Source organism: Trichosurus vulpecula, assembly GCF_011100635.1.
Source record: "Trichosurus vulpecula isolate mTriVul1 chromosome X unlocalized genomic scaffold, mTriVul1.pri SUPER_X_unloc_1, whole genome shotgun sequence".
Classification (NCBI taxonomy): Eukaryota; Metazoa; Chordata; class Mammalia; order Diprotodontia; family Phalangeridae; genus Trichosurus; species Trichosurus vulpecula.
This window is the reverse complement of record NW_023494377.1, coordinates 7,163,031-7,176,434: the sequence shown is the minus strand read 5'-3', so window position 1 is coordinate 7,176,434 and position 13,404 is coordinate 7,163,031. Positions and strand designations below refer to the sequence as shown.

General features: G+C 41.9%; 1 long non-coding RNA gene across 1 annotated transcript; it reads left to right on the top strand.

The window, feature by feature from the left end:
- Nucleotides 1-7,201: 7,201 nt before the first annotated feature.
- LOC118833018 lies at nucleotides 7,202-13,167 on the top strand. The gene is made up of 2 exons (XR_005009267.1): nucleotides 7,202-9,410; nucleotides 11,426-13,167. It is a non-coding gene; the product is annotated as an uncharacterized LOC118833018 (long non-coding RNA).
- The last annotated feature ends 237 nt before the right edge of the window (nucleotides 13,168-13,404 follow it).

Sequence of the window (13,404 nt, the reverse complement as noted above, 5' to 3'; positions counted from 1 at the left end):
ACAGTGGCCTTGAAGGCAGAGAATGTCAAAGCTGGGTGTGCCATAAGATGGTAAATCTTCAGCTCAGGAACACAAAATATTTGTGCTTGGGAAGGAGGTTTCTTGGTTGTGTGCTCAGTGGGTCAAATTATAGGGAAGGACCAGATAATTTTAAAAACAAGAAGAAAGTATATTTTTGGCATGAGATTAAGCATTTATATCAGCATAGCAGTGATGCTTTGAGTGAAAACCCAGTTCTTCAAACACCCAGACAAATAAGAAAGCCTCAAAGTGCTTCATTTAGGTGAAAACATTAAGGAAAAAATAATAAAAACCTTTAATGCCCTGTGTCCCTTCATCAGGTAAATCAAGTATCGATATTGCTCTTAATAATAATGATTATGGAGTATTTTTGTGTAAAAAAAAAACAAGTGTTAAGTCCTTGGACTTAAAAGGAACATGATTTGTGCTTTGAAATCAGTGTAATGATCAGGAACAAGTGATGGGTACTAAAATCAATATAACTGAAAAAGTTAAAGGAATAAAAGAACCCTTGTAGGTCCATGGTGCTTGTGGCCTTGATAAGGAGAAGGCCAAGTCCGGATATGTCCTTAGAACCTAGAATGTCTGTGCTTGAAGGAAATTTCAAATCCAGATTCCTAAGCTGGATAACACTATATAAGTTGGAATATCAATGTTGGGAGGGATTAGAACAGAGAGAGAAGGGGATGTTCTTGGGCTGAGAATGGAAGTGGTCAGAAGCAGTGGGATATGACCACACAGAATGTCAGGCCTAGGAGTAGCCATGGAGAAGAGAATGAGAGAGGTAGGATAACATTTAGAAGAAGGGATATCAGAGAGAGGAGAGGGCTTTCAACAGAAAATGGCAAAAATAGTCCTCAATGCCATTGTATATGGGAGCTGCTAGGGCTTTGAAAAGATAAATCATCAGCCTTGAAGGTTCCTTAGAATGCAAATATCAAAAATAGGAATCATCTTTTTTTGAATATATATTATTCATGGGCCCAAATGTTGGAAAGTTCTAGTTAAATTAAAAAACTAGAACAAAATAGATTTTCATATGAAATTAATCATTTATTCCAATTTAATTTACATTAGCCCCGTGATAACTTTTTAAAAAAATAACCTTGTATCATCAATGATAGAGCCAAAAGTTTATGGTCAAAGTACTATTTTTGAGTAGCTTACAAAATAAAAAAACAAATTAAAACTAATTCCACAAACACTGATAACAAGGAAGTCCATGAAGTTCATTCATTCATAAAATCTGCTATTTATATCACAGTTAATGATAATTAATATGCTGCATTTTTTAAAAGAAAAGCTGTTAAATACATAGGATTTAAAATCATTTTATTGGTAAGACACATTTGCATCATAATGAATCCTAAATAAATAAAAAAAATTACTCCTGATATGTCACAGCTGGGTGAAACCTTAGAAGATAAAATTTATTGGTTTCTAGGTGATTTTCAGGGAAGAATGTTGGAGTTGGAAGAGAGTTTAGAATACCGAATTTCCTGTTTGGGAGGTAAGTACTGGCTATGAATGTCACAACTTGTACTGAACATAGAAGTCAGACCGAGGAGGGAACTTATACAATTTCTGAGCTTGTATGAAAATCTGAATTGAAGAATACTCAGCTTGATTGGGAGCTAGAGCCTAAAATATGTTGGTTGGGACTTTATTATCGATAAATTGAACATGCTTAAGACCTTGAAATGGAAAATGTCAAAGCCAGTGGGATTTTAACACATGGAAAGTCAGGCCAAGGAGTAGCCGTGGAGAAAAAAATGAGAGAGGTAGGACATTTAGAAGAAGGCATATCAGAGAGAGGAGAGACTTATAACACAGAATGTCTTAACTAGGAGTAGCCTACTCAGAACATGAGAGCTAGTAGATCTTCTAGAACACAGATTTCCCAAGTTTGAATGGTCTGTAGAACAAAAGAGGTTTTGCTATGTGCTCAGTGAGCCAAAATAATTGTACAGGCACTTTAATTTGAGAAGCATTAACAGTAGGAATTTGATTTGAGATAAAACATTTATATAGAAGTTATGTTAACCCAGTAATAATGTTTGAATTAAAACTCACCTCCTGAATCACAGTGTAAAGCAAAAAGTGTATGTAAGTAATATGCACATAATCTTGCTACCAGAAAACCAAACCAAACCAAACCAGGAAAGCAATATATCTCTTCCTAATTCCTTCATCAGATAAGACTTCCTTTCAAATTTTTGTGTTGATAATGAATGTGGAGCATTTAAAAAAACACATATTAAGTGCCCAGTAATTAAAAGGGACACCATTTGTTGTGCTATTAATTTTTTTAAATTAATGACACCAATGTGATATACTAAAAGAAAAGCAGAGGAAAAAAAGTGAAAAGGAAAAAAAATGCCTGTCATGATATAGCAAGGTTGGGCATTAGAACACAGATTACCACAACTAGGGATGTCCTTAAAACTACATAATGTCAGACTATGCAGACTCCAAGAATATAAATCTTCAGAGCTAAGAGAGGCCTTAGAACACTCAATATCATAGCTTGGAAATTTTTTTTAAATCTGCATGGATTCAAAATATTGGGAAGAACAGTTTTATTTTTAAAAAACAATAATAAAATGTGATTTTGGCATGAGCTAAAACATTTATTTCAGTATAATTTATATCAGTACAATGAATATGCTTTGATTAAAAAGGTGGAAGTATTGTGGTTTGTTTGGCTTAAAAAATACATACATACAGAAAATAATGTAATTCCACCCAGTTCCTTCATTGTGTAACACTGCTATTGCTATTAATATTAATGATAATGAATATTGAGTATTTTTAAATAATATAAGTACATAGGAATTGAAGGGGCCACCATTTATGATTTAAACTACTGTAATGAAAGACACAAAACTCTGAGAAATTATATCAGGGTTGTTCCTTAAGAGACTGAATGTCAGAGCTGAGTGGTGACTTTTTAGGGAGAATGTTGGAGTTGGAAGAGAGCTTAGGATACAGAATTTCAGAGCTTGGAGGGAAGTTTAGACTGAATGTCAAAACTTGGAGCCGAATATGAAGCTGCATCGATCTTGGAAGAACATTCAGAACACAAAGTGGCCGAGCTCCATGGGGTCCTAGAACTTGGAATATCAGACGTGGCAGGGACCTTATAACTCAGAAAGAGGGAGAATTTAAAGATTGAGAATACAAATTGCTAGGCCCCTCAGACCTTAGCACATAGAATGTCAGGACTGGGAACAGCCATAGAGAGGAGAATTTCAGAGGGGAGACGGCCCTTCGAATCTTTAATGTCAGAAATAATAGGGTCCCGAAAATCACAAAATGTTCAAGCTCTGAAGGCCCTTAGGCTATCCCCCATATTGTAGGCATGTCTCTAATGTCAGTACGTACTTCATTCAATCTCAATTTGAGGATGAAATGAGGCACTAATAAATCATTGAAAATTTATCAAAGGAAGTTTACTTTGCCCAAACAAAAAGGATAAAATGGCACTTATATTCAGCTTTGGTAAGGGAAGCCTGCCCCACATCTGATCGGCAGATCTTCAGGATGTGGTGATTCTCGTTGTCTTGGGTACCCACCAAATCCCAGAGGCCCAAACCACGTGCAGCTGGGACTTTTTATGCGTCTTAACCAAGAAGTTCCATGAGGAACACTGAGATTAATCAGGTTGTGTGAGGGGAGAATACTACATCTGGGAACCTGGGGCTGAAGGAAATTGGCAAGGAAATCACTGGTCCTACCACAACTTGTTACTGGATTTGGAGAAGTTGAAGTCCAATTGCATCTTTTTCTCTTGTAGCAGATGAAACCATAGATTAACCAGGCATGGTATTCCTTAGGAGCCAGGTCTTTATAGATGAGGGTCCATTGCACCAGCAGAAAGAGCAGGGTTTCCGGGTCTCTACTAGAGGTCTCAATCTCTGGAATAGTCACCAACTCTTTGTGGGTAGAGAACTAGACCTCAAGTCAGGATCAAATACTACCTCAGACACTAGCTTTGCTACCCTGCTTAAGTCACTTAACCTTAGTAAAATGGTGTTCATAACATCTGCCTCATAGGGTTCTTGTCAGGTTCGAATGAAATCATATTTGTAAAGCATCTAGCACAGTGTCTGACATATACTAGGTGCTCAATAAATGCTTGTTCCCTTCGGCCCACCAGCAGAATGTAGGACTGTGTGACTACTCCCTCTGTTCCCAAAGTGCCTGTTCCATATAACATCACTATTTGCCTAAGCCACCATTGCCCCAATTTCCTGCTGAAATGTTACCAGTTGATCAGCCCACACCTGCTTGGTTGTTTGTAGGGGAGACCCATAGCTAAAGTCTGAAGCCATTATGGGTGGGGCTTTACCCAAATCTAATTGTCCTTGGGACTGAATGGTCATTGGGTATGGTAGGCTGTGGGGGGCAGAACCTCATAAATCCGAATTATCAAACCCATTTCTTTTAAAACTTCACCCCTTTCATCTCTTCATTTTCTACCAGCATGCACTCCTTGGACTGGACTGTACTATGTCCTCAGGAAATCTTATCAGGAAACTCATCATCCTTCAAGATTGCATCAACTTTGGTGTTAACAGCTTATCGGTACTCTCAGTACCATCTGCCTTTCTGATTGGAAGGCTAGAAGGTGGAGGAAAAATATCCTCCCAATGAGTCCTTTTAAAGAGGACTCCCAGGACAGCCATCTCTTCATTCCACCCCAGTTTGCCCTCTTTGGGACTGAATTTCACCACCCCTTACAAGATATTTTCTTCTCCTCTCCCACCCCCCTCTACTCCTTTCATTTTTCTTTTGTATTGTTTTCCTCCATTAGGTTGTAAGCATCTTGAGGTCTGGAACTGCTTTATTCACATTTGTATTCTCATCATGTTTGGCATATGGGAAGTGCTTGATAAATGTTTGTTGACCGAGGCCCTCCTTCCCTTGCATATTGAGGAGCTTGCTGCAATGGAAAATCACCTTTAAAAGGGCAAAGAACTCTCCATCTTAGCTACTTAAAAGAAGACAAACTGAACTGAGGGCTGGAAATTTTAGTAACCTAAATTGATTATAGAGATAGAATCTCAAAGAGTTCCCCAGGCTAGAGAAATTAGTTGCTAAGCAGCAATGACTCCACTGGACCAGTGACCAGTGACCTTTCTGCCCTAATACAAGAACATGCAACAAGGCCAAGGGGCATAGCTTCCCTAGACAGTTTCCTTTTGCCTCTCCTCCCTCTGTCCCATGGAAAACAATAGGGGCACAAGACATCTGATTCAGAAACCAACGTAGTGCTGGAGTCTTAATTGTCTTGGGCGCTAGGAATTTTCAAGTCCCTGGGTGAACAAGAGATTACTTCAGGGAAGTGGGGTGGGGGAGATGAACAATCAACTGCCGAGGACAGCTCTGTCCTAGCCTATCCGAGGTTGGCACCGGGGTGGGGAATGGAAACGGAAGGTAATCGGATCTCAGAGGCAGCTATGTTGGCTAAGATGGCGGAAAGGAAGTTCTTCAGAAAATCCAGGGCCCATCAGGTCTGAGACGCAGCTCTGTCCTAGGTCTATCTCGTATTCGTTGCTAAAGTGGAAGGTGGGTGGGTAGGAAACTGCAGCACTGACTGCGCCAATCAGGTCTCAGACGCAGCTGTACCCTCGCCCTATTCCATGTCTGTTGCTAAGGTGGAAGGTAGGTGGGTAGGAAACTACAGCACTGACTGTGTCAATCAGGTCTCAGACGCAGCTTTGTCCTCGGCCTATCCCATATCTGTTGCTAAGGTGGAAGGTGCGTGGGTGGGCAGGAAACTGCAGCACTGACTGCGACAATCTGGTCGGTCTCGGACGTAGCTTTGTCTTTGGCCTATCCCGTGTTTGTTGCTAAGGGGGAAGTTGGGTGGGCAGGAAACTGCAGCACTGACTGTGCCAATCAGGTCGCAGACGCAGCTTTGTTCTCGACCTATCCCATATCTGTTGCTAAGGTGGAAGGTGCGTGGGTGGGCAGGAAACTGCAGCACTGACTGCGACAATCTGGTATCAGACGTAGCTTTGTCCTTTACCTAGCCAGTGTTTGCTGTGAAGGTGGATGGGGAAGGAGGCAGCTCCACTGGTGTGCTTCTCTGAGGTCCCAGAGGCAGCTTTGTCCTCAGCCTATACAACATGAAGGTGGAAGGGGGGGGGAGGAAATGAAGTGCGGCAGAGAATCCAGGGCCAACCAGGTACCAGAGGCAGCTTTGTCCTCGGCCTATCTCATGTTGGCTGGTAAGGTGGAAGGGGGATGGGGAAGGAACCTGCGCCACTGATCTGCGTCAGTCAGGTCCAAGAGGCAGCTTTGTGCACGGCCTGATTGCTGTGAAATTGGAAGGTGGGTGGGTAAAGTAAGCTTTGCCAGGGAAGCTGGAAGCCAGTCAGGTCCCAGAGGCAACTGTATCCTAGATCTAGCTAGTGTTGGTCTCGGAGGGGGAAGAAGCGCTAGGAAAGGAAAGTGCGTCGTAGGCAGCTTTTTTTTAGGCCTATTTAGTGTTCATTTCGGAGGTGGAAGAGGGGTGGGGGGGTGGGGGTGAGGGAAAGAAAATGCGTCATAGCGTCCGGGGCCTGTCAGTTTTGTCCTAGATTTAACCGGTGTTGGCCGCGGAGGTGGAAGGAGGGGAAGGGAAGGAAAGTGCGTAACAGGATCTAGGGCTTGTCAGTTTCATCCTAGACCTAGCAGGTGTCGGCGGGGAGGTGGAAGGAGGAGAAGGGAAGGAAAGTGCGTCACAGGATCTATGGCTCGTCAGTTTTGTCCTAGACCTAGGAGGTGTCGACGGGGAGGTGGAAGGAGGGGAAGAGAAGGCAAGTGCGTCACAGGATCCAGGGCCTGTCAGTTTTGTCCTAGACCTAGCTGGTGTTGGCCGCGGAGGTGGAAGGAGGGGAAGGGAAGGAAAGGGAAGGGAAGTGCGTCACAAGACCCGGGGCTTGTCAATTTTGTCCTAGACCTAGCAGGTGTTGGCCGCGGGGGGGGGGGAGCGGGGGAAGGGAAGGAAAGTGCGTCACAGGATCCAGGGCTTGTCAGTTTTGTCCTAGACCTAGCAGGTGTTGGCGGCGGAGGTGGAAGGAGGGGAAGGGAAGGAAAGTGCGTCACAGGATCCAGGGCTTGTCAATTTTGACCTAGACCTAGCAGGTGTTGGCCGCGGGGGGGGTGGGGGGGAGGGGGGAGGGAAGGAAAGTGCGTCACAGGATCTGGTACCTGTCAATTTCGTCCTACACCTAGTAGGTGTCGGCGGGGAGGTGGAAGGAGTGGAAGGGAAAGAAGGTGCGTCACAGGATCCAGGGCCTGTCAGTTTTGTCCTAGACCTAGCTGGTGTTGGCCGCGGAGGTGGAGGGGAAGGGAAGGAAAGTGCGTCACAGGATCTGGTACCTGTCAATTTCGTCCTACACCTAGTAGGTGTCGGCGGGGAGGTGGAAGGGGAGGAAAGTGCGTCACAGGATCTAGGGCTCGTCAGTTTTGTCCTAGACCTAGGAGGTGTCGACGGGGAGGTGGAAGGAGGGGAAGAGAAGGCAAGTGCGTCACAGGATCCAGGGCCTGTCAGTTTTGTCCTAGACCTAGCTGGTGTTGGCCGCGGAGGTGGAGGGGAAGGGAAGGAAAGTGCGTCACAGGATCTGGTACCTGTCAATTTCGTCCTACACCTAGTAGGTGTCGGCGGGGAGGTGGAAGGGGAGGAAAGTGCGTCACAGGATCTAGGGCTCGTCAGTTTTGTCCTAGACTTAGCAGGTGTTGGCCGCGGAGGTGGAAGGAGGGGAAGGGAAGGAAGGTGCGTCACAGGATCCAGGGCCTGTCAGTTTTGTCCTAGACCTATCTGGTGTTGGCCGCGGAGGTGGAAGGAAGGGAAGGAAAGTGCGTCATAGTGTCCCGCGACTGGTAGGCCCCTGAGGCAGCTTTATTCTAGGTAGGCCTATTTGGTGTTAATTGCGGAGGTGGAAGGGGGGGAGGGGGAAAAATGCTACGTAGAATCCGAGGCCGTCAACCCGAGAGGCAGCTTTGTTCTAGGCCTTGCCAGTGTTTGCTGCAAAGGTGGAAAAGGGGGAGGAGTTTGAGTATCCTGCGGCAGTAAGATTGTGGGAGGGGCTGAGTCCTCGGCCTATCCACTATTGGCTGCGAAAGTAGAAAGAGGGAGGGGGAAGAAAGTACGTCAGAGAATCCAGGGCCAATCAAGTTGCAGAGGCTGATTTGTCCCACCCCAGCTAGCGTTTATTGCGGAAGGTGGGAGGGGGAGGGGAAAGTGCGTCAAGAGAATCCGTAGCCAATCAGGTCCCAGAAGCGGCCTTGTTCTAGAACTTGCCTGCATTTGCTGCAAAGGTGGGAAAGGGGAGGGGAGGTTACGTCAGATAATCCAGGGCCAATCAGATCATGGGAGGGGCTGAGTTGTCGGCCTATTCGCTATTGGCTGCAATGGTGGAAGGAGGGTGGGGAAAGAAAGTGCGTCAGAGAATCCAGGGCCAACCAAACTCCAGAGGCAGCTTTGTCCTAGCCTTTGCTGCGACGGTGGAAAAGGGGGCGGGGAAGTTTGCGTCAGAGAATCCAGGACCAATCCTGGGAGCCTCTGAGTCTCTATGTTTGCTGCAAAGGTGGAAGAGGGTGGGGAAGGGGGCTGTGCCAGGGAAGGTACGGCCAAGACGTGGGCCAATCAGAGCCCAGCCAGAGTCGGCTTTGTCATCTTTCAGGTAAAGCATCCTTCAATTGTGGGTGGGTGGGAGAAGAGAAGCTGCTCCTTTTCTTACCCCTCGGAAAGGGTCCTGGGTTGTTTCTTTTTTTAATGTGCTCAGTAGGCCAAAGTATTGGTAAGAGCAGGTTAATTTAGTGATCAATGACAAAACATGTTTATGCTTCGATATACAGCATTCATTTCAATATGTTTATATCAGCACAGAAGTGGTGTTTTAATTAAATACAAAGCCGGATTTGGCTATAAAAACAAAAATGTAGCTCTATGGACAGCCTTAATGCGGTAAGACTATTACTCATCATTATAATGGGGAACGTTTTTGAAAAAATAAGGTGTTAAATAGGATTTAAAAGGGATACTATTTGTGATTTTAAATCGTAATGTTAAGACACATCATGAGCAATATGTTAAAAATGAATAAAAAAAATTGAAAAGGGGGGGACCCTGGGAGGTTAGAGCAGGGTGGAGTTGGGTGTTGTTTTTTTTTTTTTCTCAACGTGTTGAGTTGGACAAGGTATTGGGATTCACACGTTAATTTTAAAAAAGTGTTTTGATATGAAACAGTTATTTCAATATAATTTGTATCAGCACAGGGGTGATGCTCTGAATTAAAACACTGTTCCAGAACTACACAGCCAAAGAGGAAAGGTGAAAATACAATGTCATATATTGCTACCAAAAAAAAGGTAATTATTTGCACAGTCCTGATCAGGTAAGACTTAATACATACTTAATTGATAATCAATTCGTATTTATTGGGAGGGGGAAGTGTTAAGTATATGAGATTTAAATGAAATTATTTGTGCTTTTAGCAATCTGAAGGGATTATTAAGAAATATATTAAGTATCATAAAATAAAAATAAATAGAGTAAAAAGTACAAACATCCTAGCAAATTAAAGCTGGGTGGGACCTCAGGCAAGTTCTTAGAATATGGAAGGTCTCAGCTGGAAGATGCTTTTTGAGCAATGAATGTTAGAGCTTGAAGAGAACTTGGAATACAGAATTTTAGTGCTGAGAAGGCAATTAGGATTCTAAATGTCAGTATTGGGAGTAAATATAAAAGCCAGAATATCAGACCCAGTTGGGCTCTTAGAACATAAAATGTCTGAGCTGAGAAGTGTTTTAGAATTTTGAGTGCCTGATCTGAAAGGATCTTGAGAACAAGGAATATCAGAGATGGGAAGGACCTTAAAACTCAGAAAGTAGGAGATTATAACTAAGAAACCGGAATGACAGAGCCAGTGGGACTTTAGAATAGAGACTATCAGAGGTGGGAGGGCCTTCGAATAAGTGGTATCAGCTGTAAGTAGCCTTTAGACCAGGGCTTCTTAAACTTTTTCTACTCTCGACCCCCTCAGCACTTTTTAAACTGTGGGTCTTAACCCTGTATGGGACTTAGACCACAGGATGTCAGAACTAAGGGTGTCACTCAAACCATGGAATATCAGAGCTTTAAAAGCTCACAGAACATGATATGTCATAAGTCAGAAGGGCCTTAGGATACACAATATAAGATATTGAAAGGGATAGGTTACTTTAAAAATAATAAAGTTATGCAAAATTTATTTCAATTAAGGTTATACCAGCACAGTTTTGATGTTTTAAATTAAAAGGCAGGTCTTGAACTATACTGATAAAGAAGAAAGGTGAAAGTTTAGTGCTTTGTCTGCATAAAAAAAAATTTCTATCATTGCTTTGATCAGTTAACACTGCTGATATTAATGTTATTGATAATGAATTGGTTATATTTGTTAAAAATATTAAGTGTTAATGTTGAAAGGGTCATCATTTCTGCTGAATTGTTAAGAAAAATCTGCAGTGTTGTTAAAAAGAAAAGAAAATTTCAGGTCAGAGTTAGGAGGGGCTTTTGAACATAGAATGTCTAAGCTGGAAGATGATTTCAGTGCTGAGAACAGGAAGTATAGCAGGAAGAAAGTTGCATTTTTTAATGTGCTTAGTGAGGCAAAGCTTTAGGAATGACAATATCAAATGATATATTTGGTATGAGATGAAATACTTATTTCCGTATAATTTACATCAACACAGAGGTGATAACTCTGAATTAAAACGTGTTCTGAACCACATAGTCAAAGGGCAAATTTTGGGTAGCCTTTTTTGGCTACCCAACTAACCCCAAACCTTTTAAAAACAAAATTCTATACAGTGACTTCACCAGGAAAGACTGCTATTATTATTTCTAAGATTTTAAGCACACAGGATTTTAAGTTACTGTATTGCTAAGACATATGTAACTTAATAAAAATAAAAATGAGTACGTAAATTAAAAGTTTAAAAAAAACCTAGAATATCAGAGGAGTGAGGAGGGGCTTAAGACCACAGGGCTGGGAGATTCTTTAGAACATGAAATGTCTGACTTGAAGAGATGCCTTTCAAGAGAATGTACTGGAGGTTGGCTATAGTTTAGAATAGTGAGTTTTAGAGGTACAGGTGATCTAAGAACCACAGAATGTCAGCGTGGGGAGAGCCCTTAAAACACAGATTATCAGATCTGGGAAGGACCTTCCAATGTACAATATCATAGCTAGGAAGAAGCTTTTTTTATAATCTGCTCAATGGGCCAACATATTGGGAAGGACAGTGGGCAAAGGTATTGGGTGTGACAGGTAAATTTTTAAAAAGTTAAAATGTATATTTATGCTATGATTTGCAACGTGTATTTCAATATAATTTATTTCTGCACAATTTTGATGCTCTGAATTAAAAGTCAGATCCTGAACTACATCGCTAAAGTGGAAAGGTGAACATACAGTGCCTTATTTGGATACTTTCCCCCCCAAAAAAAAACCGTTCTAAGCACGGATCAGGTAAGAGTGCTGTGGATGCTAATATTGTATGATGCAGTGCATAAAATGCTGGACCTGGAATCAGGAAGACCTGAGTTCAAATTTGGCCTCAGACACTTACTTGCTGTGTGACCCAGGACATGATTTGGTTGTATTTTTTGAAAAATATAAAGTGTTAAATACATAAGACTTTAAAAGGACACCATTTGTGCTTTTAAATCACTGTATTGCTAAGCATATGCAATGTAATAAATAAAAATGAATAAATTAAAAGAAAAAAGAACCCCAAAATATCAGAGAAGGAACAGGGCTATAAAGTTCTTTAGAATATGGAATGTCTAACTTGAAGGTACCTTTCAAGACAATATACTGAAGGTTGCATAAAGCTTAGAGTAGTGAATTTCAGAGGTGGGAGTGACCTAGGAATCACAGAATGTCAATGGGGAGGGCCCTTAAAACATAATGTCGGAGCTGGGAAGAAGGTTTTTTTAATGTGTTCAGAGGGCCAATGTATTGGAAGGGACAGATAAATTTTTGAAAGACTATTATGTATATGTATAGTATGAGATAGAACATTTATTTTGCTATCATTTATTTCTGCATAATTTTAATGCTCTGAATTAAAAGTCAGGTCCTGAACTACACTGCCAAAATGGAAAGGTGAACATATAATGCCTTACCTGGATACAAAAAAAAATTGTAAGCATGGATCAGGTAAGATTGCCATTGGATATTAATGTTATGTGATGCAAAACATAGAGTGCTTGACCTGGAATCAGGAAAACTTAAGTTCAAATCTGACCTCAGACATTTTAACTTGCTGTGTGACCCAGGACATGAATTGGTTTTACTGAAAAATATGAAGTATTAAATATACAAGACTTTTAAAGGACACCATTTGTGCTTTAACATCATTGTAAACATATGCGATGTGATAAAATAAAAATAAAGGAAAAGAAAAATAGTCTAGAAGGTCAGAGTGAGGTTGGGCCATAGTCCAAAATATTGTGAGGTTGGGGGAGTGGGGTAGGAGTTGTCTTTTAAAGTAGAATGATGGAGGTAGGAGATAGCTTTAGCCAACAGATTTTCACAAGTAGGAGGTTAGGCTGAACACTGAAGGTCAGAACTGAAAGTGGACAGAAGCCAGGATACCAAACCTGGGATGAGACTTAGAATATGGAATGTACAAGCTGAGAGGCATCTTAGCATCCAGAAGGCCTGAAGTGAGTGAAGCCCTAGAAAACTAAAATATCCCAGTTTGGAGGGATCTTCTAAAACAGGAAGTAGGACATGGTCAGAGTCCAAGAACCCAAACGGTCAGAGCCCATGAGACCTTAGGACATAGAATGTCAGGTGGGCTAAAATGCTGGGAATGACTGGTTAATTTAGGAAACAAAATAACAAAGCATATTTATGATAGGAGACACAACATATACTTCAACATAATTTACACCAGCTCAGTTTTGATGCTCTGAACTAAAAGTCAGGTCCTGAACCACAGACACAAAGAAGACCAGTAATAATATGGTACCTTATCTGGCTACCAGAAAAGAATGTAATTCCCTGTATGGCCTTGATCAGGTAAGACTGCTATTGATACCGTTGTTATTAGGAATGGATTGGCTGGATTTATCGAAGTAAATAAAGTGCTGAGTATTCAAGATTCAAAAGTGACACCATTTGTGTTTTTAAATAATTAAATGAAAACAAAACCTTTGAAGATCAGAGTTGGGCGACACATAGACCGTTAGGCCCAGGAGGTCCTTAGCGCATGGAATGGCTGTACTGGATGTGTCTTTTGAAGTGTGAATGTTAGAACTGAATGTCAGAATCGTCAGTGGCCTTAGAGCCAAAATAGCTAACCTGGGAGGGCACTTAGAACATAAAAGGTCTGAGTCTG